Here is a 25,616-nt window from a genome sequence, read left to right as displayed (position 1 = left end):
AGAAAAGAATGAAAGATTTTGTGTTATTAGAATTCTGTTTTGCCTGTCTCAAACTGGAAATCCTCAGAGAAACTGAAGCTCTGGATACATGGTGTTTTATATGATATATTGTGTGGGGGTGAGGATGATGAAAATGAAATGGAAGAGCACTAACTGAAAGCCTTCCATCTGCCAAATATTGTTTTAGCTGCTTTATATAAAATTCAATCCCTGAAATACCTGACTACCTTGCTACTCAAGGTGTGGTCCAGATCAGCAGCGTTAGCATCTTCTGGGAATTATTAGACATACAGACTCTTGGGCCTCAACACAGGCCAGTTACTGAATAGGAATCTGCATCCTAATAAAGACCCAGGTATTTCATATGCACATTAAAGTCTGGAAAGTATTACCCTGACAAGACAGAGTAGGTAATTTGTCTAAGTACACACAGCTTAATGCTAATAAGTGATGATCCAGGATCTGTTTAGTGAGTTTTTGATCACAGAAGGTCTATTCACAGAAAAAAGTTCTTACTGACTAGTTCCCTCACTAGTTCTTTTAATAGGTGTATTTCTTAATCTATTTTATAGAGAAAAATATAAGTCAGCTTCCCCTTGAATGTACTTTGAAAGCATTTGCCCAGACAGGATGAGTGTAAACACCTGATTCAAAGAAGTGGGCCTAGAAGATGAGAATGGAGTTTGTGTGCGGCTGTGGATGGATGAGTCACATGGTCCCTTGTTCTTCTGAGGTAACTGGCCTTTCTATTGAATTAGGGAACCCAAGTGTAATTGTTGGCAGGATTCACCCCAAATCCTACACTGATGAACAGAAGAATGGGGAAAGGCAGACCATGGCCTGAGGAGATGAACAATCTGGCGTACAAGTCAGAGAATGTCTTTTTTTATGAGCAAGGAGGTATTTTTATGGTTTGCCTGAGTGAATAGTCTCTGATGTTGGGAAAACAGACTGGGAACAGCTGGACCACACTTTGGATCAGTTGCCACAACAACTTGATACATTTGTCTCTGGTGTCATTTGATCCCTTTGAGAGCTGTATTACCTCAGTGTGGATGTTTGACTTTCAGGCTTACTTTGTGCAGTAAGCATGTCTGTTTGATTGTATTCCTCAGATTACATAGAGTGTTGATTATATTCCTTTGGGAGTTTGGATTCTAGAATTACAGAACATGGTAACCTCACAGGTGACTGGATCCCAGAATCTTATAGAACCATCATTATATTTACCATCATCAGATCTCTGATTTCCAGGGGGCAAACTCTACCTGAACAGCACCTGGGAAAATCATGGAGATATATTCTATGTCATCCCTAATTTTCAATTTCTGGTAATATATTTTACGTTCTCATCTCAGATGATCTTTGTGAGCAACACTCTTAAAACAATGTCAGTACAAAAGTTATTGTTATTATCATTATTTAGTATTTACCTTTTTCTTGGAAAAATTAAACAAGGGATACTCGTCATTTTAAGGTTTGCAAAGTAGAATTGAATGCACTTACGTGATTCCAAGAGCAGCTTAAACCTTTTCTCTTAAGAGGTTTAGAAATTACTGGTCTCTTGATGACACACTGAGAGTGAGCCCAGCTACTGTCACACTGGAAAAGGCTGTGTTCTGCATGAATCATTTACCCTGACAGACATTTGTTCTCCCTAAGAAAAGCGGCTGCTTTCTCCTCTCTTTGATAAGAAATAGTCAGGCACATCTATCTCAGTTCCCAATTACTAGCAACTGAAACTGGAGGTCCTGATAAGCTTATATTACCACAATTGTGTCCACCATCTTCACCATCACCACCACCTCTGAAAGCCACAGTTAGGCTCTTTACTAAAAACAAAATCTCCTCAGAGAATTCAAGAAAGCAAAGAACATCAACAAAGAAATTTATGTCCTTAGAAGCTATGGAGGATGGTTTTGAGCATGTGCAGGATGTAATTTCATTATTGTCTAGAGTTACATGACTGTTTCTGGGATCAGGGAGTTTCTTAAACAGAGTCTATTGTTAGATGGCAGCATAACTGTGGTTTTCTGCTGGTATTTTGGTGCGGAGGTGGAGGGCTGTTTCCTGTCATTTTCCTTTTTTCCCCCCCACCTCTATTCCCACTTTGTTTCATATAAATAAAAGGAAACAAAGAGTAGTAAAAGCACCACCACCAACAAACGCTTCTGTAAAAGTTCCAAACTTGGCCAAAGAAGTCAAGGAATTCACATTTTCCATAATTCTTAAAATTTCATTTACATTGTAAATAGTATACTTGTTTCAATGCTTGTTCAACTTTTACATAAGATGCTTTAATGTGAATCACATGAAAAATGTGGCCAAACATTATGAGCACTTTAACATTTGCATTTCCTGTTCTGTGTAGGTAATTTTGTAAACTTGGGGTTAGCCTAACAGGGTAAGAGGGGAATGAAGAGGAAGTTGGCCAGCCAGGCTTGGAAAATGCCCTTCTGGATATCTGGTATGCCCTGAATGAAGAGATGGTAATTTCCCGGGGGGCGGGGGGGGGCATTTTTATTTCATGAAGAGCTGAACTTTGCCATAAGGGGAGCATAAAGCCTCTACTCCAGACAGGGCAAAATCAGTAGGATCACCAGCAGCGGCAACCTTTCTTTACGTAAGAAAACTAACCTAGAGACTGGGCAGTTGATGGACTGGTGGAACTTGAAATCCCAGGAAGGACCTCCAGATCTTAAGAGATTTCCTAGATCCTTATCCACTTAATCACCGGCACCAAATCTCTAGTACTATTTTTTGGGGTTTAAGATTCCTTTTAAAGTAATCAATCCTTTACAATTCGATGAAAACTATTGATTTTCTTTGAAAAATGTATGTGTATATGCAGAAACACACACAAAGTTTTACATAAGATTTCAAGGTTTTTTATAGATCCCTTGAAACCCATTCATGGGCCTCATAGGGAATCCAAAGACCCTATGTTAAGAACTAGGTTTGGGCATTAGTTCCTCCACACTACTGACTCTGCTGTTCCCAAGTCCTCAATTAAAATGCTTCTGAAGGGATCTCTGGGTGGCGCAGCGGTTTGGTGCCTGCCTTTGGCCCAGGGCGCGATCCCGGAGACCCAGGATCGAATCCCACATCGGGCTCCCAGTGCATGGAGCCTGCTTCTCCCTCTGCCTGTGTCTCTGCCTCTCGCTCTCTCTCTCTGTGACTATCATAAATAAATAATAAATAAATAAAATAAAATAAAATAAAATAAAATAAAATAAAATAAAATGCTTCTGAAGTAGAACATGTAAAGGCCCAATAATCATAATGTAAATTAACTTACTCTTTTTTTTGGGGGGGGGGCATTTTTCAGGTGTTAGTTTATTTATTTTTCTTTTTTTTTATTGGAGTTCAATTTGCCAACATATAGCATAACACCCAATGCTCATCCCATCAAGTGCCTCCCTCAGTGCCTGTCACCCAGTCTTCAAAAACCTCCCATGACACAAAAGTCCAGGGCCAGATGGCTTCCCAGGGGAATTCTATCAAACGTTTAAAGAAGAAACCATACCTATTCTACTAAAGCTGTTCGGAAAGATAGAAAGAGATGGAATACTTCCAAACTCATTCTATGAGGCCAGTATCACCTTAATTCCAAAACCAGACAAAGACCCCACCAAAAAGGAGAATTATAGACCAATATCCCTGATGAATAGATGCAAAAATTCTCAACAAGATACTAGCCAATAGGATCCAACAGTACATTAAGAAGATTATTCACCATAACCAAGTGGGATTTATCCCTGGAATGCAAGGCTGGTTCAACACTCATAAAGCAATCAGTATGATTGATCATATCAGCAAGAGAAAAAAAACAAGAACCATATGATCTTCTCAATAGATGCAGAGAAAGCATTTGACAAAATACAGCATCCATTCCTGATCAAAACTCTTCAGAGTGTAGGCATCTTAAAAGCCATCTACAAAAAGCCCACAGCAAATATCATTCTCAATGGGGAAGCACTGGGAGCCTTTCCCCTAAGATCAGGAACAAGACAGGGATGTCCACTCTCACCACTGCTATTCAACATAGTACTAGAAGTCCTAGTCTCAGCAATCAGGCAACAAAAAGAAATAAAAGGCATTCAAATTGGCAAAGAAGAAGTCAAACTCTCCCTCTTCAGAGATGACATGATAGAAAACTCAAAAGACTCCACCCCAAGTTTGCTAGAACTCATACAGCAATTTGGCAGTGTGGCAAGATACAAAATCAATGCCCAGAAGTCAGTGGCATTTCTATAAATTAACTTATTCTTGTGTAACAAGACAGAAAGGGGGTGTAGGTACCAGAAAAGAGCAGTCTTTCTTAGTCACCCCTCCATCATTTCACATAATGTTTTGTATGTGATTAGTGATCATTAAATCACTATAGAGAGAAATGGAGATGATACACAAAAAAGACGCACATCACTGCCTGATGACATTTTATTTTATCTGATTTTATTTTTCCTGCACTGATATTTGCCAGGGTCTGGGTGTGAGAGAAAAAAAGGCAGTGAAATGTTTGTAGAAGATCATGATCCATACAGTTTTATGAATTTCTCCCTCATAGATTCAAGGGATATTTCTGGCCAGCACATTCTTCTTCTAACACTTCTGGGAACATCTGTAAAGACAAAGCATTTTTACTACAATCATACTAAGAATTTTAATTGACAGAAAATAATGCACAACCCATTTATCAGACATGTAGTGGACAGATTGTGAAAAGCTGCTGATTAATGTGGCACAGCCTCATTTTGCAGAGTCTATTCAATTAATAATTGGTTTCTGCTCAGTTGCTTCTATGTTCAACTTCAGCTTTCCAAGAGCTGCACTGTAAGTGAGTTAGCAGATAGAGAGGAAAAAGCTCTTGACTCTAGCCCGGCCTTATCACTTCCTCTCCTCTCCCATCAGTTCTGTCTCTACATCCATTTAGTCAGATTCTAACTACTTACTGCCTCCAGGAACCATCAAGTCACAGGGTAGCTGTTGTTTGCTTCCTTATGCTCTCTGCCCAGCGCACACACATTATTGAAGCTACAATTCCATTGTCTCCAGGAGGAAGGGAATTAATACATTTTTTGGTAATTGTTATTTTACTTCACTTCTCTACTTCTCAACTTCTTTGGGGACTCTTAGAGCTTCTCAACTCATGGAGTCTTCCCAATGACCTACCCACTTTTATTACATTGCTGAATCACTGTCTTTTAAATTTATGTATTCTTTTGTACTATGGAAGAAATAGCATCCTACTTGAAATCCAAAGATCTGAGGTTTCTATGATCAGCTATTCACAAGTTGTAGAGCCTTAGGCAAATATATTTAATTTTCTTGAGGCTTCATTTCTTCATCAATAAAATGAGGGTAACATCGTCTACCTCGTAGAATAATTGTCAGAGAAAAGAGAGTAACATGTTAAAGTATTATGTGGAGCCATATGAAATTGTCAAGGTTCACTGTTCTTGACCCACAAGAAAGACAATTTTAGGTGCAGTTCAACCTAATACCAAACACATTGTAAATTAAAGACATTTGATAAATGTTGAATGTGAATCTGTCTCAACTAGGGGGAAAGTGGCACAATGATAACACAGGGCTGTTTTTCAGAGACCTTCCCTGATCACACCATAAAACACATGCTTTATTCCTGAAGCACACCCCTAACAAAGTACTATGGGGAGACAGTTCAGGTCTGTTCTATATCACAACTCAACCCTGAGGATAAAATACAAAATTTCAAGGCCACAGTGTTAGGTACCAAGATGGTTTTCAGACTCTGGAAAAGAATAACCTTAAATATAATACTTAAAATTTTTTCAACAATCTGGCCAAAAATTGTTATGTAATTAATATAAATTATGTTATAGCATATGTATTAAGAGTATTGTTCCTGGAACTATGTTTTTGGTCAAAACAGTATTATTCTATTTTGTAGATGATGAAAAAGAGGTTGTAAAACATTAAATCATTTAATCAATTTATCTTTACTATAATCAACTTATTTATATTATTATTATATATAATTATCTTTTTATCTCTGTTATCTTTATTATAATTATAATTTCTCTTTATATCTTTATTATAATACATCTCTATTATTTACTATAATTTGTATTTATTATTAGTTATAATAATTAATTCATATATTTAGTTAATAGCAGAGCCTTTATGAGAACCTAGATTTCTAAAATTTCATGTCATCCTGCATTTCTTTACTCAGTTGGACACATACTCATTGAGTCCCTGCTAGTTGACAGCTCTGTGCCCTTTCTGTTTAGTCCAATGGTACAGTTTCCTGGTTTATACTGTGAATCCTGCTTTCCATCTGCACCTGGGTTTACCCTGGACTGGTCTGTCTCTCTGAAGTTGTTTTTAACCTGTGAAATTAAGTGCTTAAACAGAGGACTCCATTTTGGTTCTAGATACAATTCTGAGTAGAAACAAGGCAGTCATTGTCAAATGTCATTATAATAATGATGCAGCTTTTTCATATTCCCCCCAAAGGGCTGAAATAAGCATCAGTAGGTGGATTGGAAACAAGATTGGCCCACTGTCTAGTCAATTTTGTCGTGACACAAAGAGGCACTTAATAATCAGGTATTACATTTACACTGGATCAAAGTAAATAAAGGAGATGAAGCAGAAGAAGAGAAAGGAACAGAAGAACAAGAACAGGAAAAATATAGGAAAATGGAAACCATAGGGAAATAACAATGTCCAAATGTGCTTGTTGTCTGTATCATTTGTCTCTAAAAGATTTAAACTCTTGAAACTACGATGTATTTTCTAAAAGGACTTTTCTTTTTGTTGGCATTCACGAGGAGGACAGTGAAAGGGAGATGAAAAGTGGGAATGCTAAAAATAAATTTACCCCTTAAAATGTGACCAGTTTTCTTTCCCAAGGCTAAGCCTGCCTTTAGATGTTGGATTTGGGGAGAAATGGCAACTCCCTCACATTAGCTAGAAATACACCCACTTCGGGTGGTCCAGAATGAAAGTTTTACATGCCCTAGAATAGTTTTTTAAAAATTCAATCAGTGGCTTTCTGTCTCCAAGTGGTAACTTAATTAACTAACATGAAAAATCAAGGAGTCAGGAAATGATTACATTTCATGCAGGTCTCAAAAGCGGTTAGTTCCAACTCTTCTAATGTCAGTTGGCCATCAACCAGCATCTCTCCAAAGCCAGCTGGCACTGTGACTGGTGCCTGTATGCCATGTATCTCAAGACCCTAGAAACTTCATAGTCGATTGATACATTTCTTGAATACTCATTGCCAAGGACCCCATGGTTGTGCTTTTAGAGCCTTAGGGGTAAACTTTACCACCTGAATGCCAGCATGGTTTATTCCTTGCAGAGCTGGCTTCATGGCTTTGTGACTTATGCGTCACACAGGGCTCTGTGCTCAGAGGGCCTTGCGTTTGGTTTAATCCTCTGTATCACTGATGAAATACTTAATGATTTTTAAACAAAGTGCATTTTCATTTTGCACTAGACTCCACAAATCATGTAGACAGTTCTAATTCCTTATAACACTTTTAGCCCCCTTTCATTGGCTCTGTTTTAAAATTTTCATTAAAATGCTTGACTTTGTTGGAAAGATCATCAAATATCTATACAACTTGGTGCAGGAAGGGGCAGGAAGGAATAAGAAGTAAAAAGCATAATTCAGTCTGAGCCTGTTCAGCTTCAAAAATTTCAAATGCTAAAATTCTCTTTTCTGATTATTACTTCAGGTTTAGTCAGAAAACTTTTCCTAAGTTTTGTTTTGTTTTGGAGAGAGAGACAGAGAGAGAGAGAGAGAAAGAGAGAAAGAGAGAGAAGGCATCTGTGGATGAGAGCAGAGGGAGAGAATCTTAAGCAGGCTGTATGCCCAGCTGGCACCCAGCATGGAGTTCGATGTCACAACCCTGAGATCATGACCTGAGCAGAAATTAAGAGTCAGATGCCTAACTGACTGAGATACCCAGGTGCCCCCTAAGTTGTTTTAACTTACAGAATCAGCCTTTTGCCTTCTTCCTGGTGGAATTAATAGCTATATTGTCACATACTTTATTATGTGCCTTGTACTTCATGTTTATCTCATTTAATCCTCATAACCACATGGAAGGTTAGTACTGTTATCCGCTTTTTACTAATGAGGAAGGCAAGGCTCAGGACTTAAAATTAGATCTAATTGTTTGTTTGTTTGCATCCCCAGCACCCCCTGTTACTTGAACATCCTTTTGTATGTAAGACCAATATTTAGTTCCATTTGAGTCCTCGCTGAATGTCTCTCAACCCTGACCTCTTTCACTTTCTTGGTCTTGTCTCCTACCTTCTTTTATTCTTGTTAATTTTCATTCCTCAGTTCTTACTCCTTCTAGACCTGGACCATCCTTTCTCACTTGTTCTCTAGTCTTTATTGAAAATTCTGTTTTATTGTAAAGAATTCCTCTGAATCCTTAATTTTTTCACAAATAATCCCTCTGCCTTCTTGCCTTTTGCAATGTTATGACTTTGATATCATCCCATAAAGAATTATGTAAACCAGTTAATACTGCAAGAAAGGAATAACTATTTTGTGTACATCACAGAGAACAGTATTCTCCAAAGTGAGTCATTTACAGCAGTTTTGGTATCAGAATCATTGCATATTGATTGATCGCTCAACCAACAAAGCAGATTAGGTCATGTAGATTTAATGGCTTTTCTGCATTAAATTTATAAATATTAAAAAAATTATAAATATTTATTGAGTACCCCTGCATACGAATATTTTTGAAGAAAATGTAGTTGTTATTAGCATTCAATTATTTAAATTATATTCAACAAAGTTCCTGTTGATTACAATTAAGAACATTGTATACCTGGCCTATTAAGGTTAATCTAGACTGTCAATAATCTACTAACTAGGTGGTCTCTCTACCTCTTTTCTATCTCACTTCCCAGACTTCTCATCTCCGTTACCAGCTATTTTTCTAAAACACAGTCCGATCATGTTGTTCTTCTGTTTAAAAACAGTGATTCACTCAGCAGCTATTTATTGAACCCCTACTATGGGCCAGACATGTGACAGACACTAGGAATACAATGGAGAGCAAGATAGGTAGAAGGCCTTGCTGTTATGGTGATTACATTCTAAAGATAACCTCCCAGATTCTCCTTGGTAATGTGAACACTTTAGAAACATGCAGAATTTATCATAATTTGGATGCCACTTACCTCTCCAGATTTACTCTTCTCCATTTTGCTACCTTTCTCATCCTGGGCATGCCATGCTCCAGTTGGGGCAATGGTTCTTTTTCCACAGAATGCACTTTCATGTAGTGCTATTTCTTCTCCCTGGGATGCCTTTCTTTCCCTTCTCTTACAAAATTTCACCTCTCCTTTAAAGTTGAGTTCCCAGGGCACCTGGGTGGCCAGTAGGTTAAGCATCTGTGTTCGGCTCAGATCATTGATCCCAGGGTCCTGGGATGGAGCCCTGCATGGGGAAAGGGGGGCCGTGGTTCCTGCTCATTGGGGAGTCTGCTCCTCCCTCTCCCTCTGCCGTTGACTCCCCCCTGCTTATACTCTTTCTCTCTCTCTCATAAGTAAATAAAATCTTAAAAACTAATAAAATAGAGTTCCCATGTCAAACTTTCAACTTCTTTACTAAGCCTTTCTTAACTAATCCACCTACCTCAACATAGTAACTATTGATTTGGAACTTCCTTCCTGGTTCCCTTCCCTTCCTTGCTCTTTGAAACTGGAGCTTGTTTTTAAGCACTAACTTTAAAGATTCACAGGAAAATAAAAGAAGTAGTGGAAAGCACTATATTTATTATCTGAGGATTGTTTATTCTCAATCAGTTGATAAACACTGGATGATACGTAAGGGTATTAGACAAGGTTCCAGCTTCCAAGAAATATACAATGTAGTAGAGAAGATACAATTCTTTACATGATATTATAGTGAGCAATACAAAAAAGTAAATAATAGAGTGCTAATTTTGAGGCACAGACTAAACTAAATGTATAGATTTTACAACTGAAGTTACTTCATGAGACCCTTTGACTTCGTCTGCTAACTCCAAGCAAGAAATTAATGACCCCTTCATAAGTGGGGTAGGCAAGACCCAAAGGGAATTATGTGGGCTGTTCAAAGTCACAGAACCAAATAGTAACAAGAGAGACCAGAAGCCTGGATTTTTCCCTCCTTGTACGGAACACTTTGTCCTACACTACCATCACCAAATCTTCTTAGTTGTCCATTCAAAATATATCTAGATTCCAAACACTTCTATTTCCACTACTACCATCAAATTTCAAAAGAATTTTTATTATTTCTCCAGACTATAGCAAGATCTCCTTGTTCTAGCTATGGCCTATTTTCAATAAGCAGCTAGAGGGATCCTATCATTTCTTTGTACAAAATCTTTCAGTCTCTTCATCTGACTTAGACTTAGAACTCAAACCCTTAAGTTGGCCTATAAGGCCAAAGTTAACCAGCTCCTTGAATTCATCTCCTTCTACTAGCATCCTACCTTCTGCCTGGCCCTACTCCCATTTGCTTACTGTTCATTGAACATGAACATCATGCTCTCATCTTTGGTAGTTGCATTGCTTTTCCCTTTGCCGAAAATGCTCTTCCTTCAGAAATTTGCATGGCTCTCATTTCTTTCAGGGCTCTGCTTCAATGTCACCTAAGTAAAGTGACCTTCCTGGCACTTTTTGTAAGAGAGTAATTTCCCCTCAGCCCAATACTCCTTGTAACCTCTTTATTCTGCTTTAATTTTTTTCTTCTAACATTTATTCCCAATATGGCACATTTATTATTTTTATTTTTTATCTGCCCCTTCTACAATGTAAGTTCCATGAGAGCAAAGGCATTATTCACCTGACTCACTGCTGTTTCCCCAGCACCTAAAATGGTCCCTGGTAAATGAATGATGCTCAATAATAAGTTAAATGAGAGAACTAAAAGATTATTGGTGAAGACTAGTAGCCTGGTCAAGCTGGTTTCCATTATGCCCAGAACATGACTTGTGTTTTCTTGAGTCTTCAAATGTTTAACTTTCAGAACTTTGCCATTGAGTTTGCTCATCCTTTGTGGCCTATATTAATTCTGACTTTCTTTATAATGACCTCTTTCTATCTCTAATCCTGTAGTTAACATGGAGTAATTTATTTCATAATTCATCATATCTTATTCTTAGTCTCTTCAATTTTTTCTTTAGAGTTCTTTGAATCTTTTAAAATTTATTTTACAAGTTTGTATTATCTTCCTAGACAGATTACTGTTTAAAGCAAGTAAACAATTATTGAGCTATACTGCTCAAGCATGTGATAAATGCTGAACATACAAAACCTTGAGACTGATTCCATAGCTGTAAAATAAGAGGAAACTGGACTAGATTCCCTTTTCTCAAAGTGTATTCTAAGAAACATTAATTCTATAGCATGTTAACAGTTGGTCCCTGAATCAATCAGCATCCTTCAGAGAAACAGGACCAATAAGATATGTGTATATTCAGAAAGATATTGATTATAAGGAATTGCTTCATGTCATTTTGGAGACTGTCACATTTATAGTGTGGTACAGTAGGTTCAAGACCCAGGAGAGCTGATGATGCAGATGAAGTCCAAAGGCATCCACTGGACTGCCTCTTGTTTTCTCTTACTTGGGAAAGCCAGTCTTTTTTTTTTTTTTTTTTTTTTTAAGGTCTTCAACTGATTGGATAAGGCCCACCCACATTATGGAAGATAATCTGCTAACTCAAAATTCACCGATTTAAATGTTAGTCTCATCCAAAAATACTCAAGTTAATACATAAAATTAACCATCAGTTTCTGGAAAGACTACCCCATTATTAAATAAATTTATGAAACCCTGGATTAATTAATTTGTGTTCAATGTGGTCTTCTCAGAATCTAGTTTGTATTATCAGTTTCCAGGGTATGTACCCTTTGGGACTAGTGTTTCATGGACATGCTTTGGGAAAGTGCTAGACCAAATGGTCATTAAGATTCTTTCCATTTTTAAAAGGTCAGAATACTAATTGATTTTTCAAGGCCATCATGGCTGCATAGTATTAGAGCTTAGATAAAAACTCAGTTCTCATAGACCTAGACATCCATTACACAAGGCTATTCATTGCAGCTTTGTCATAACAAAATATTTGAAGCAACTTGATGGTATTTTAAGAAGGAATCAGTTAAATGAAAATCATGGTATATCCATGGTATAATACTATATAGCTTAAAAAAGAAAGAGGAAGTTCTTTGTACTATAATATGATACAGTTCCCAAAATGTATTATTTAGGTGAGAAAAAGAAAGTCAACAACAATCTACAATACTACTTTATGTATAAAAATGTATGTGGAGAGGGGAGGTAAATATATGCTTTGTTTAACATTATTGATAACATTTTTTTGCCTCCTGCAGAGGGAATAAGGTCACTAGGATATAGAGGTAGGAGGGAGACTTTTCATTATATACCCTTTGTTCCTTTGGATTTCTGAACCCCATGAATCTAGTGCCTACTTAAAAACAAAAATTGAATAAATAAAAAGTAATTTCAGGTGATTATAACAAAGCATGGATGTGGAAACCAACTGGACTATATGTTTTCTTACTGGACCAGAATCCCTTGAGACGTCATTAGTTGAAGTTTTATCATGCTACCTCTGGTGACTCTCCTTATGCATCCTTTGAAAAATATAATTATGTCCTCCTCCCTCATTCATCCACCTTTCCCCTTTCACACAGGCTTATGATTTCCAGGGGAGCACCAATGCTGGTTATTCTGCATGTCTCAGGCCTGATACAACCTGGGAGGAAGGCTGTATCAGGGCAAGGAGAACCCAATGGCTAGCAACCAGAATTCAAAGTGGGCATCCCAAGGTGATCCTTGGTCTCTAGTGCCAATTTAGTGTACTCTTTCTTTGCGTTCAGCTTTCTTCTCTGGAAAGTTGGGACAATAGGGCCTGACTTAATCATATAAGGAAAGTTTTGAGGCTCAAATTAGATTATAGATGAAAATGTACTTGGCAAACACAATGGGTCCCATATATATGGAAGAGAGAGATTTTTTGTGGAGAGTAAACTGCTCCAGGTACATCTACTAACATGACAATAAAGCAGCATTGTTCCAGGTGGCTGCACCACCATCCCTCATAAAGGAAGCAGGAAGTGGCTATGTATTTTTCAAGGTCTGGAACTTGAGAGTATAAGGGATATTTGGAGAAGCTGAAGCAAGTCCAGAGACACAGCCAATGCCAGGAATTACCTCCTCTGTTCAAATGAGCTCACTTGCCACCCCATTGCCAAAGTCTTTCCTCTGGCCAAGAGAGGTTATGGTGTGACAAGGGTGTCTTTTTAATAGGGGTGAAATAATTTTAGAAGTAGAGCACAGAATTATTTTCAGAGGGATTGGAAAGAGGCCCAGTAATGACTTCTATGACCTTGGACCAATAATTTACCCTCTCTAGGTCTCAGTTTCCAAGTCTGTAAATGAGAAGATCCTTAGGACCATGTAGCCTTTCCCAATTCTAAAGTGAGAAAATTACCCAACACAACTGGAAAAAGGAAAACAGAAACCCTAGGTATTTGTGCAATTCTGCACTCAGACTGTCATCAAATTTAGAAAATAAATTTGCAGTAAGAAGATTGTGCTGAGAACCTCTGCAGGATCAGCTCTCTCTTGTTCGTGAACACATGACCATTCTTTTCTCATGTGTACTTCAACTTGATCTGCCTCACCAGCAGTACTTCCTCTCTTCAATGAGACAAAAAAAAAAAAAAAAAGTAACCAGCCTAGTGGCCAAGAATGAAATTAGTAGCAGGCAGAACAGCTTAAGTTTAATGATGCTGCAATCAAATTTTTCTTTAAGATTTTATTTATTTATTCATGAGAGACACAGGCAGAGGGAGAAGCAGGCTCCATGCAGGGAACCTGACATGGGACTTGATCCCAGGTCTCCAGTATCACACCCTGGGCTGAAGGCAGCACTCAACCATTGAGCCACACCGACTGCCTTACAATTGAACTCTAATTGAACTCATGACTTTCCTGTTCTTAGCCCCTAATGCCCTGCAAGCACTCAGTGAAGTTGGCTACACCTAGCTCCCAGGGAGGAAGATGTTGACACTGGGCATCTATTGTCAGTCTTCCTTTCCACCTTTAGAAAAGAACCCATTTCCCTGCAAAATTTCTATTTCACTTTGGCCTAGGTTTTGTTTGCTTATTTTCTTTATCTTTAAAATTTTTGTGAAGAAATTTGTTTAGAGGATACTCTTTACTGATTCTTTTTCTGAGGTGAGAGGGTGGTTGGTTACATTTAATTAACTATCCATAGGGTCTTCCTCCTGTCTTGTTTTGTAAGTGATCAGAAATGGCAGAAGAAATAATTATATGAAAACAGTGTATCCACACTTATAATATTAGTATGTTTTGAAGTTTTATTTATGATATTTTTATATAAGACAAAACATCACAGACATGAAGTTGAAGTCTACCTGTTATACTAATTAGTCTCATTAATTCCAAGAGAACAACTTACTTAACTTTATATCGCATGCTGCCGGTTTATATTTATATTTTTACTAAAACCAGGAGAATCTATAAACTATCTGTTGTATTATTTTGTATGCACTAAATGTTCACATAAATTACATAGTTGAAAATTATATAAAATTACATAAATATAAGAGTACCCGGGTGGTGCATTTAGTTAAGCATCTGACTCTTGATTTTGGCTCAGGTTGTGATCTCAGGGTCATGAGATCCAGCCCCATGTTGGGCTCTGCACTCAGCGAGGAGTCTGCTTAAGACTCTCTCTTCCAAAAAAAAAAAAAAAAAAAAAGGCTCTCTCTTCCTGGGCAGCCCTGGTGGCTTAGCATTTTAGCGCTGCCTTTAGCCCAGGGCGTAATCCTGGAAACCCAGGATCGAGTCCCATGTCGGGCTCCCTGCATGGAGCGTGCTTCTCCCTCTGCCTGTGTCTCTGCCTCTCTCTCTCTCTCTCTTTCTCTCTCTGTCTCTCATGAATAAATAAAATCTTTAAAAGAAAAAGACTCTGTCTTCCTCCCCATACCCTGCCTCCCCTGCAATCTCTCTCTCTCAAATAAAGTATTTTTTTAATTACATAAATATAAAGTGCAAAGACTGCTTATTCTGCAAATTGCTTTCTTTGCTCAACATGTTAAGATCTATGTATACTGTTACATATAAATTTATTTTATTTATTTTATCTGCTGCATAGTATATGAAAAACATTTCCTATTATAAGATAATAATTGTTTTTTTTCTTAGATATTTTAAGCTTTTTAATACTTAGGTCTAATTCTGTCTCAAATATATTTTTATTTATGAATATGAATTAGAAATCTGATTTCATAAATTTCTTCATATAGTTCCTGTACATTTAGATAGATTTATTCCTAAGGATCTTACAGTTTTGCTACTATTGTGAATGTAGTTTTTAATATATTTTCTAATTAGTTATGTTTAGTATTTCAGAACACAGTAGATTTCTTATGTTCATCTTTTAAGTAGCTACCATGATAAATTTTCCCACTAGGTGCCCAAATTTTCCTATGATTACTTTTTGATTTTCTGTTGCAAATAACGATATATTTATGTTTTTCTTTCCAATAGTTATGTGCCTCCCTTTTTAATTTTGATTTTTTGAACTGGTTAGGACATTCTGTATTGAAGATAAATGGTCAGGGTGATAGAGGACATCCTTGTCTGTTCTTGACTTGAATGAGAATGACTTACTTTTCACCATAAAGTATGTTTTCTCTGGATATTAGTAGTTGGCCTTTATCAGGTTAAAGAGATCTTATCTTCCTAGTTCATTAAAGAGTGGTTTTATTTTAATTTTTTAGGTAATGAAAGTGTCATATTTTATCCAACTTATTTTTTTCTATATCTATCAAGATGATCCTGTGGGTTTTATCCTTTAATATGTTAAGATAGTATATGATATGGACAGTTTTTGATATTTAACTATTCTTCTATTTATGGGATAAATCCTATTTAGACTGGAGTATTTTTTACTATGTTGCTGTATTCTGTTTGCTAATATTTTATTTTAAAATTTTTGTTTCTGTATTCATAACTAGATGATTCTACAATTTTGTTTTCTTGTACTATTTTTTACTGCCTTTAGAATCAGAGTTCTACTATTATAAAATGGTTTGAGTAGTTTTCCTTCTTTGTCTATTCTTTGTAGCAATGTATTTAATATAGGGATTATTTGTTCCCTCAGTATTTTGTTAACTTGTTTGTTGAGAGGTTCTAATCTGGCCATGTTGGTGTAGTTTGTAATGGACCAACCCTCCTACCGAAAACAACTCTAAAAGGTTTAAGCACTGAAGTATAACCAATAGCAGGAGACTTAAGTGGCTAGCATCCTTAAAAGAAAGGAAATTCATGAAGTAAACCCCATATCACCATCATCAGATTTTTTTCCCTAAGGATGTTTTCCAGATTACACCCTAGGAAAATAGAATTTAAGCAGAAATGTTATTCTTATTGGGCTGAGGGTTCAGAATCAGAATTTGGGGACATCAGAGTGGCTATATATTAAAGGGCAAAATTCCAGAGAAAAGCAAAACACAGAGAAGGAACCCAATAATAAGAATATAAATTCCCATAAGTCATGGCCACCTCTTCAGCTACACGTAAAAATAAGACCCGCCTAGAAACCAAGTAAAAACCAACAGCTGATTTAGACAAAAAAAAAAAAAAAAAAAAAACCAACAGCTGAGAGGATAAAGTGCTGCATAAAGATTTCAACAACCACAAGGTGATAAAAAGACAGATTGGAGCACAAATCTTCCCAATGTGTAGGGGCTTTAAAAAAGCCTCCTGATTTTTAGTTGTGACTCTACAAGGCTTATGCCCTAGGAGTAATGATTATGGCTTAGAAGTAAAGACAGTATCGTAGGAGTAAGGGCAAATGTGAAAGACCAAACCTACTAAAGCCTTAAATAGAATCAAGGTAATCTTCTGGTATTCTATATTCTTTCCAGAAGAAAACATAACTGTCTTTGAAGAATGGCAAATTATCTATACCCTTTAAAATTTTTCATTCACAACCTCCAAGATCCACTTGAAAATAATGAAGCATGCTAAAAAAAATAGAACTAAATGGCATGTGCACACTCAGATGAGCCTGGCACTGAAGTTATCAGACAAGGAACTTTAAATAACTCTGATCAGTATGTTCAGGAAAATGTAAATAAAAGATAAAAAGGAGAAAATTTTAACAGAGAATTGAAATCCATTTTACAGAAGTGCCTAGCTGGCTCAGTTTGGTTAAGTGTTGATTTTGGCTCAGGTCACGATCTCAGGGTCATGAGGTTAAGCTCCACACTGGGTGTGGAGCCTGCTTAAGATTCTCTCTCTGCCCTCTCCTCCTCCCACCCCTCTCTTAAAAAAAGAAAGAAGAAAAAGAAATCCTTTTTCACAAAAATCAAATGGACAGTCTAGAAGTGCAAAAATATCTGAAACTAAGAACCCTTTGGATATGTTTAACAGCAGATAAGTTATAGCAAAACAAAAGAAAACAAAAAACAGAATTAATTGTCACCAGGTTAATAGGAAATATCCAAAATGAAACATGGGGAATTTTTAAAAATGGTGAAAAATGAATATAAGGAACCTGTGGGATACAGTCAACTTTTATTATACCTAGAATTGGAGTATCAGAAAAAGAGGAGGGAATGTATCAGAGACAATTTTTGAAGACAATGACCAAGGAAATTCCACAAATTCAAGAAGCTCACATCCTCAAAAAGTTAAACATAAAATTACTATATGACTCAGCAGTTACACTCCTAATTATATACTTCAACAAACTGAAAACAGATATTATCCAAATTGTATTTATATAATTTTTTAAAATTGTGTTTAAATTCAACTAATTAACATATAATGCATTATTAGTTTCAGAGGTAAAAGTCAGTGATTCATCATTTTTATAAAACACCCAATGCTCATTACATCACCTGTCCTCCTTTATGTCCATCACTCACTCTATCTCCCCATCCCCCTCTCCTCCAGCAACCCTCAGTTTGTTTCCTATGATTAAGAGTTTCTTATGGTTTGTCTCCCTGATTTCATCTTGTTTTATTTTTTCCTATCTTCCATCTATAATCCTCTACTTTGTTTCCTAAATTCCACGTATGAGTAAGATCATATGATAATTGTCTTTCTCTGATTGACTTATTTTACTTAGCCTAATACCCCCTAGTTCCATCCACATCATTGCAAATGGCAAGATTTCAATTTTTTTGATAGTTGAGTAGTATTCCATTGTGTGTGTGTGTGTGTGTGTGTGTGTGTGTGTGTGTGTGTATCTTCTTTATCCATTTATCTGTCAATGGACATCTGGGCTTTTTCCATAGTTTGGCTATTGTGAACATTGCTGCTAGAAACATTGGGGTACAGGTGCCCCTTCGGATCACTACATTTGTATCTTTGGGGTAAATTGCTGGGTTGTGGGGTAGCTCTATTTTCAGCTTTTTGAGGAGCCTCCTACTGTTTTCCAGAGTGGCTACACCAGCTTGTATTCCTACCAACAGTGTAGGAGAGATCCCCTTTCTCTGCATCTTCATGAACATCTGTCCTTTCCTGACTTGTTAATTTTAGCCATTCTGACTGGTGTGAGGTGGTCTCATTGTGGTTTGGATTTGTATTTCCCTGATGCTGAGTGATGTTGAGCATTTTTTCATGTGTCTGTTGGCCATTTGTATGTCCTCTTTGGAGAAATGTCTGTTCATGTCTGCCCTTTTCTTGACTGGATTATTTATTCTCTGAGTGTTGAGTTTGATAAGTTCTTTATAGATTTTGGATACTAGCCTTTTATCTGATGGACATTTGCAAATATGTTCTCCCACTCTGTTGGCTGTCTTTTGGTTTTATTGCCTGTTTCCTTTGCTATGCAAAAGCTTTTTATCTTGATAAGAAGATAGTCCTAATAGTTCATTTTTGCCTTTGTTTCCCTTTCCTTTGGAAACGTGTCTAGCAAAAAGTTGCTGCAGCCAAGGTCACAGAAGTTGTTCCCTGTGTTCTTCTCTAGGATTTTGGTGGATTTCTGTCTCACATTTAGGTCTTTCATCTATTGTAGTCTATTGTTGTGTATGGTGTAAGGAAATGGTCCAGTTTCATTCTTCTGCATGTGACTGTCCAATTTTCCTAACACCATTTGTTGAAGAGATTGTCTTTTTCCCATTAGATATTCTTTCCTGCTTTGTCAAAGGTTAGTGGACCATAGAGTTGAGGGTTCATTTCTGGGTTCTCTATTCTGTTTCATTAGTCTATGTGTCTGTTCTTGTGCCAGTACCATACTGTCCTGATTATTACAGCTTTGTAATAGAGCTCGAAGTCTGAAATTGTGAAAAAGTTGATGGTATTTTGATAGGAATTGCATTGAATGTATAGATTGCTACAGGTAGCATAGACATTTTAACAATATTTGTTCTTCTAATCCATGAGCATGGAACATTTTCCCCTTTCATTGTGTCTTCCTCAATTTCTTCCATGAGTGTTCAATAGTTTTCTGAGTACAGATCTTTTAACTCTTTGGTTATGTTTATTCCTAGGTATCTTATGGTTTATGGTACAATCATAAATGGGATCGACTCTTTAATTTCTCTTTCTTCTAATTGTTAGTATATAGAAATGCAACTGATTTCTGCTGAAATTCAACTCTGCTGAATTCCTGTATGAGTTCTAGCAATTTGGGGGTAAAGTTTTTCTGGTTTTCCACATACAGTATTCTGTCATCTATGAAGAGTGAGAGTTTGACTTCCTCTTTGCTGATTTGGATGCCTCTGATTTCTTTTTGTTGTCTGATTGCTGAAGCTGGAACTTTTATTTTTTTAAGATTTTATTTATTTATTTATGAGAGACACAGAGAGACAGAGACATAGGCCGAGGGAGGAGCAGGCTCCCTATGGAGAGCCCCATGCGGGACTCAATCCCAGGACTCAATCACATTCACCCGAAGGCAGATGCTCAACCACAGCCACCCAAGCATCCCAAGGAGTTTTAGTACTATGTTGAACAGCAGTGGTGAAAGTGGATATCCCTGCTATGTTCTTAACCTTAGGGGAAAAAAACTGAGAGGTTTTTTTTCTCCATTGAGAAGGATATTCACTGTGAGCTTTTCGTAGATAACTTTTATGATATTGAGATATGTTCCCTCTATCACTACACTGTGAAGATGTAAAGAGGTATTCTTAAAAACAAATACTTGTATGAAAGTGTTCAGGGATCCCTGGGTGGCGCAGCGGTTTAGCGCCTGCCTTTGGCCCAGGGCGCGATCCTGGAGACCCGGTATCGAATCCCACATCAGGCTCCCAGTGCATGGAGCCTGCTTCTCCCTCTCCCTGTGTCTCTGCCTCTCTCTCTCTCTCTCTCTGTGTGACTATCATAAATAAAAAAAAAAAAAAGAAAAGAAAGTGTTCAGAGCAACACTATTGACAATAGCCATAAGGTGGAAGCAGCCCAAATGTGTATGAATGGATGAATTATGCAAATAAAATGTGATATATCTGTATGATGGAATAAGTACTGATACATGACACAACATGGATAAACTTTGAAAACATTATGCTAAGTAAAAGAAGCCAGTCACAATGGACCATATATTATATGATTCCATTTATATGAAATGCCAGAATAGGTAAATCCTAGGGACAGAAAGATTAGTGGGTTTTGGGAGAGAGGGAAATGGGGAATAACTATTGAATGCATATGAGGTTTCTTTCTGGGGTGAAAACGTTCTGGAACTAGATAGCGATGATGGTTGCACAACATTGTGAATGTACTAAATGCCACTGAATTGTAAACTTTAAAATGACTGATTTTATGTTATGCAGTTTTGCCTCAGTTGAAAAACATTTAGAGAAGAAGCTCATTAAATTACAATAAGGACTCATTCATACAAAGAAAATCATGCCTCAATAAATAACAGTCATACTGGTAGAAAACAAAGTTGAAAAAAATGTCATTTCATTATCTTCTAATTTCCATAGTTTGCATTGATAAGTCAAATGTAAGTAATATGGTCACTCTTTTGAAGTTATAGTCTTTTTTTTTGTTTATTTGGCTGCTTTTAATATTTTTACTTGATCCATATTCCACACCATGAAGAAAAATGTTCATTCAAGAGAGATCATAGGCCTAAATGTATAAGGTAAAATAATAAAGCTTCAGAAGAAAATAGCATACATTCATGATTTGAAATAGGCAAAGATGTTGTAAATAGGGCATAAAAATCATTAACCCTGAAAAAAGATTGATTAATTGGACTTCATGTCAATCAACAATGTTCGCTAAATCAAAAAGAAAGAGGAAGAGAGATTCCATACAAGAGTAGAAAGGCAAGTCACAAACTGAGAGAAGATATTGGCTATATATATACACACATATATACAATGTATATATATAGTATATATATAGCCAATATCTATCTATCTATCTATCTATCTATCTATCTAATCTATCTATCATTACATATATATGTATATATGTAATATATAATACATATATATATACATACATAATTTAATACCTATATATATTATGGTAAAAGAGAGTGGTCTAGTTTCATTCTTCTGCATGTGGATGTCCAATTTTCCCAGCACCATTTATTGAAGAGACTGTCTTTCTTCCAGTGGATAGTCTTTCCTCCTTTATCGAATATTAGTTGACCATAAAGTTCAGGGTCCACTTCTGGGTTCTCTATTCTGTTCCATTGATTTATGTGTCTGTTTTTGTGCCAGTACCACACTGTCTTGATGACCACAGCTTTGTAGTACAACCTGAAATCTGGCATTGTGATGCCCCCAGATATGGTTTTCTTTTTTAAAATTCCCCTGGCTATTCGGGGTCTTTTCTGATTCCACACAAATCTTAAAATAATTTGTTCTAACTCTCTGAAGAAAGTCCATAGTATTTTGATAGTGATTGCATTAAACGTGTAAATTTCCCTGGGTAACATTGACATTTTCACAATATTAATTCTGCCAATCCATGAGCATGGAATATTTTTCCATCTCTTTGTGTCTTCCTCAATTTCTTTCAGAAGTGTTCTATAGTTTTTAGGGTATAGATCCTTTACTTCTTTGGTTAGGTTTATTCCTAGGTATCTTATGCTTTTGGGTGCAATTGTAAATGGGATTGACTCCTTATATATATATCTCTTTCTTCAGTCTCATTGTTAGTGTATAGAAATGCCACTGACTTCTGGGCATTGATTTTGTATCCTGCCACGCTACCAAATTGCTGTATGAGTTCTAGCAATCTTGGGGTGGAGGCTTTTGGGTTTTCTATGTAGAGTATCATGTCATCGGCGAAGAGGGAGAGTTTGACTTCTTCTTTGCCAATTTGAATGCCTTTAATGTCTTTTTGTTGTCTGATTGCTGAGGCTAGGACTTCCAGTACTATGTTGAATAGCAGTGGTGAGAGTGGACATCCCTGCCTTGTTCCTGATCTTAAGGGAAAGGCTCCCAGTGCTTCCCCATTGAGAATGATATTTACTGTGGGTTTTTTGTAGATGGCTTTTAAGGATATATATATATATATATATAACAAAAAGGTTTGCATGCAGAATATATAAAATATTCCTGCTAGTCAGTAAGATAAAAGAGGGAATTTGATCTTTAAAAAAGGCAAAAGACATGAACAAGTGCTTCACAAAGTTTCCTATTTCAGGTATGGAGCAGCCCTCTGAGATTTCTGGTACAAAATGTAGCCCCCAGTTCCCACCCTTCAGGTCAATCCCTGATCCAGGTTCTTTTGATTCAATTAAATTACCATTATGATTTTGAATCCTTATTATTGCTACTATTCGGGGATTTCCCTTTATTTCAAGTTTAGCTAATATTCTTTGTTTTATTTGTGCAGTATTTTTACATGTTTAAGATTGGAGCAGGGATTCCTAGCATCCACTTAGTCATGGGCATTTACTTAGAAGTCCAAGTGACATTTTTATGAAGTCAGTTTTGATTATAGTGAGTGATATTGTCCTGACTTGTTTCTGGATTCAAGACTTTATATTAATATAAAGTATAGTGGACACAGTAGATTAGAAGAGTTCACAGAGAAGAAAGCTGTTTAGAGTAGGCAGAGTAAAAGAGAAATCTGGAGCTTTATACAGCTTTAGGAAACCAATGTTGGAAGACCAGATGTATTTTTAACACTTTATTTTCTGCTTGACCTTACTTTGAGCACTTGCTGTTTGTCACTAGGGACCAGGTCGATTTTTGTTTGTTTCATTTATTTTTTTAAAATTTATTTATTTATTTTGGGGGAGGGAGACAGCAAGAACATGTGAGTGGGTGAAGAGGTAGAGAAGAGGGAGAGAGAATTCTCAAGCAGATTCCCCGCTGAGCACAGAGTCCCATGGGGGGACTCCACCTCAGGACCCCAAGATCATGAAATGAACCAAAATCAAGAATCAGATGCTTAACTGAGAACCAAGGCATCCCTATTTGTTTTACATAAACAAAGTATCTAATAATTTATAGTGATCCAATGATTTGTAAAGTTTATAAAATCATATTACCTGGGATGATGATTAAATTATATATACAAGAGCTTTACCCAGGGCCACAGAATCTATATTTAACATACTTTCTATAATGGTGATTTATATACTTAAGTGTGAAAATCATTACAGATAAGTATCAGAGATATGTATGTTAGCCCTACAATAGTGATTATAAATCAACTGTGGGAAATCTGGCAGATATGCTTAGTCCATGGGGATAACTGGTAGTTTTCTAGTGTCAGAGAATTTTAATTGTTTAGAGGGGCAAGGACTAGCAACCTATTGCCTGCAGGCCAAATCCATCCCATCATGGATTATTGTATGGCCAGCAAGCCTTACAAAATTCTATTTGCATTTATAAATGGTTGAAAAAATATCAAAACAAGAATAATATTTTGTGATATGTGGACATTTTATGAAATCCAAATTTTAGTGTCCACAAGTTCTATTGGAACATAGTTATACTTATCAATTCATGAATTGTCTGTAGTTGCTTTTGCATTACAAAAGTAGAGCTCAGAAGTTGCAACAAGACCATATTGCCTCCAAAACCCAAATAACTAATTACCTGTCTCTTTACAGAAAAAAATTTGCAGGTTCCTTGGAAAGACTATATGCCTTCACATACTTTGCAGGACTGTCAATCTCCCCATAATCCTAAATCTGCCTCCACTTCTCTACCAACCTCCAACCCTCTAACACCACCCACACCCCCTACCCTGACACATACATTCCACACACTGAATGAGTGTCCTGACTGACTGAATGTCCTATAGTGAAGCTCTGGACTGCCTTCTTTATTATGAAAGAAGATAGCAAAACTGCCCTGTTCACATTCAGAAAGATCCTTTAAATTTACCTGTGAAGTATTCTGTGATCTTTGGGGAAAAAAATATCTGGAAATATCTTATTATATTGATTCAATCTTTGCCAACTCTTGGGGCCACTTCTGACATCCAGGTCTAGCCCCAGGAAAAACACAAAAATGTCTAAAAATTCTTAGAAAGGGAAATCCATTTACAACAAATTAAAGGTTAATGGATTCATAATTCAACCTCAAACTATATTATATCAAATAAAACAGTTGACCTGACAAAGAGTCTTTAAACTTGATAAGAGAATAAGACTTCCTGAAGCTTTACCAAATATTTGATAAAATATGGATTTTGTATAAAAGAAAGAAAGCATGAAATAGGACAAAGGCTTTTTGTTTTGCTTTGCTTTGTGTAAATAGAGGGCTAAATATTTAGTTTCTGAATTACTGAGTGGCTTTTATTTAGTCACAGCTTCTTTCAACACTACTTCTGGTCGCTTTTCTGTCCAAAAGTGAAATGATAAAAAATAAATAAATGAGGAAATAATAATAGAGAGAAAATAGAGTGAGAAGGGTAATAAATCAGTGGGAAAGATTAGCACTCTAAAATGTATATCAGCTGGTTTTATTCTCCTGTTAGTGATGGGCTACAGATTTGATTTTATGTTTCCAAGTAGATAGCCAAAGCAAAGTAGAAAACAAAATCTAGTGGCTACAAGTCAAAAACTAAACTAATTTTTCATGAGAAACATCATTTTCCTATTACTAAGCTTTGAGATAAATTTTGGAAGGTCCTCATAATAAGTCTACCATGTGAAGACATGGATGCTATTTTATACATACATACAGTATAGACACTTTTGCGTATCCTATTCTTTCAAAGTCATGGATGCAAAACGCACATTAAGGAAAAGCATAGTATAGGGACTGAGGCAGTGCAAAACAACAATAATTTCTCAACCTCAGACATAAACAAGGGTGTGGAAAATCAAATTCAAATAGAAAACTCACATGAGACCTTTGGCCACGTCATTTTGTTTTGGTTTACTCATATACTGGTTATATCCCTGTGTACATCTGTTGAACAACTTCATAAGCAAATGCAATTTCATTAATATTAATGGAAATAGTAGTCTCATATGTGTTATGAGAGGGAACACCAGTGTTATTCCACTCTTTGCCAAAGAGAAGACCTTGATCCTTGAATCTGGAAAGGGCCTTAGAAATCATTTTGGTAAAAATGGCAAATATGTAGCATATGTGGCTTTATTCCT

The 25,616-nt window shown here is 36.5% G+C and overlaps 1 protein-coding gene and 1 long non-coding RNA gene across 3 annotated transcripts in view; one reads left to right on the top strand and one right to left on the bottom strand.

Annotated features, from left to right (window-relative positions):
* Positions 1-25,616, top strand: part of HPSE2 (heparanase 2 (inactive)) — a 632,592-nt gene that overhangs the window by 434,689 nt on the left and 172,287 nt on the right. The window lies entirely within an intron of this gene.
* The window catches only part of LOC119877693, a 51,057-nt gene continuing 29,925 nt past the window's right edge, over positions 4,485-25,616 (bottom strand). The window contains exon 3 of the long non-coding RNA XR_005380490.1: positions 4,485-4,621. This is a non-coding gene — a long non-coding RNA (uncharacterized LOC119877693). The remainder of the gene's footprint in view (positions 4,622-25,616) is intronic.

The sequence above is a fragment of the Canis lupus genome, chromosome 28 (assembly GCF_011100685.1).
Source record: "Canis lupus familiaris isolate Mischka breed German Shepherd chromosome 28, alternate assembly UU_Cfam_GSD_1.0, whole genome shotgun sequence".
Classification (NCBI taxonomy): Eukaryota; Metazoa; Chordata; class Mammalia; order Carnivora; family Canidae; genus Canis; species Canis lupus.
This window is presented reverse-complemented; position numbering and strand designations above follow the sequence as displayed.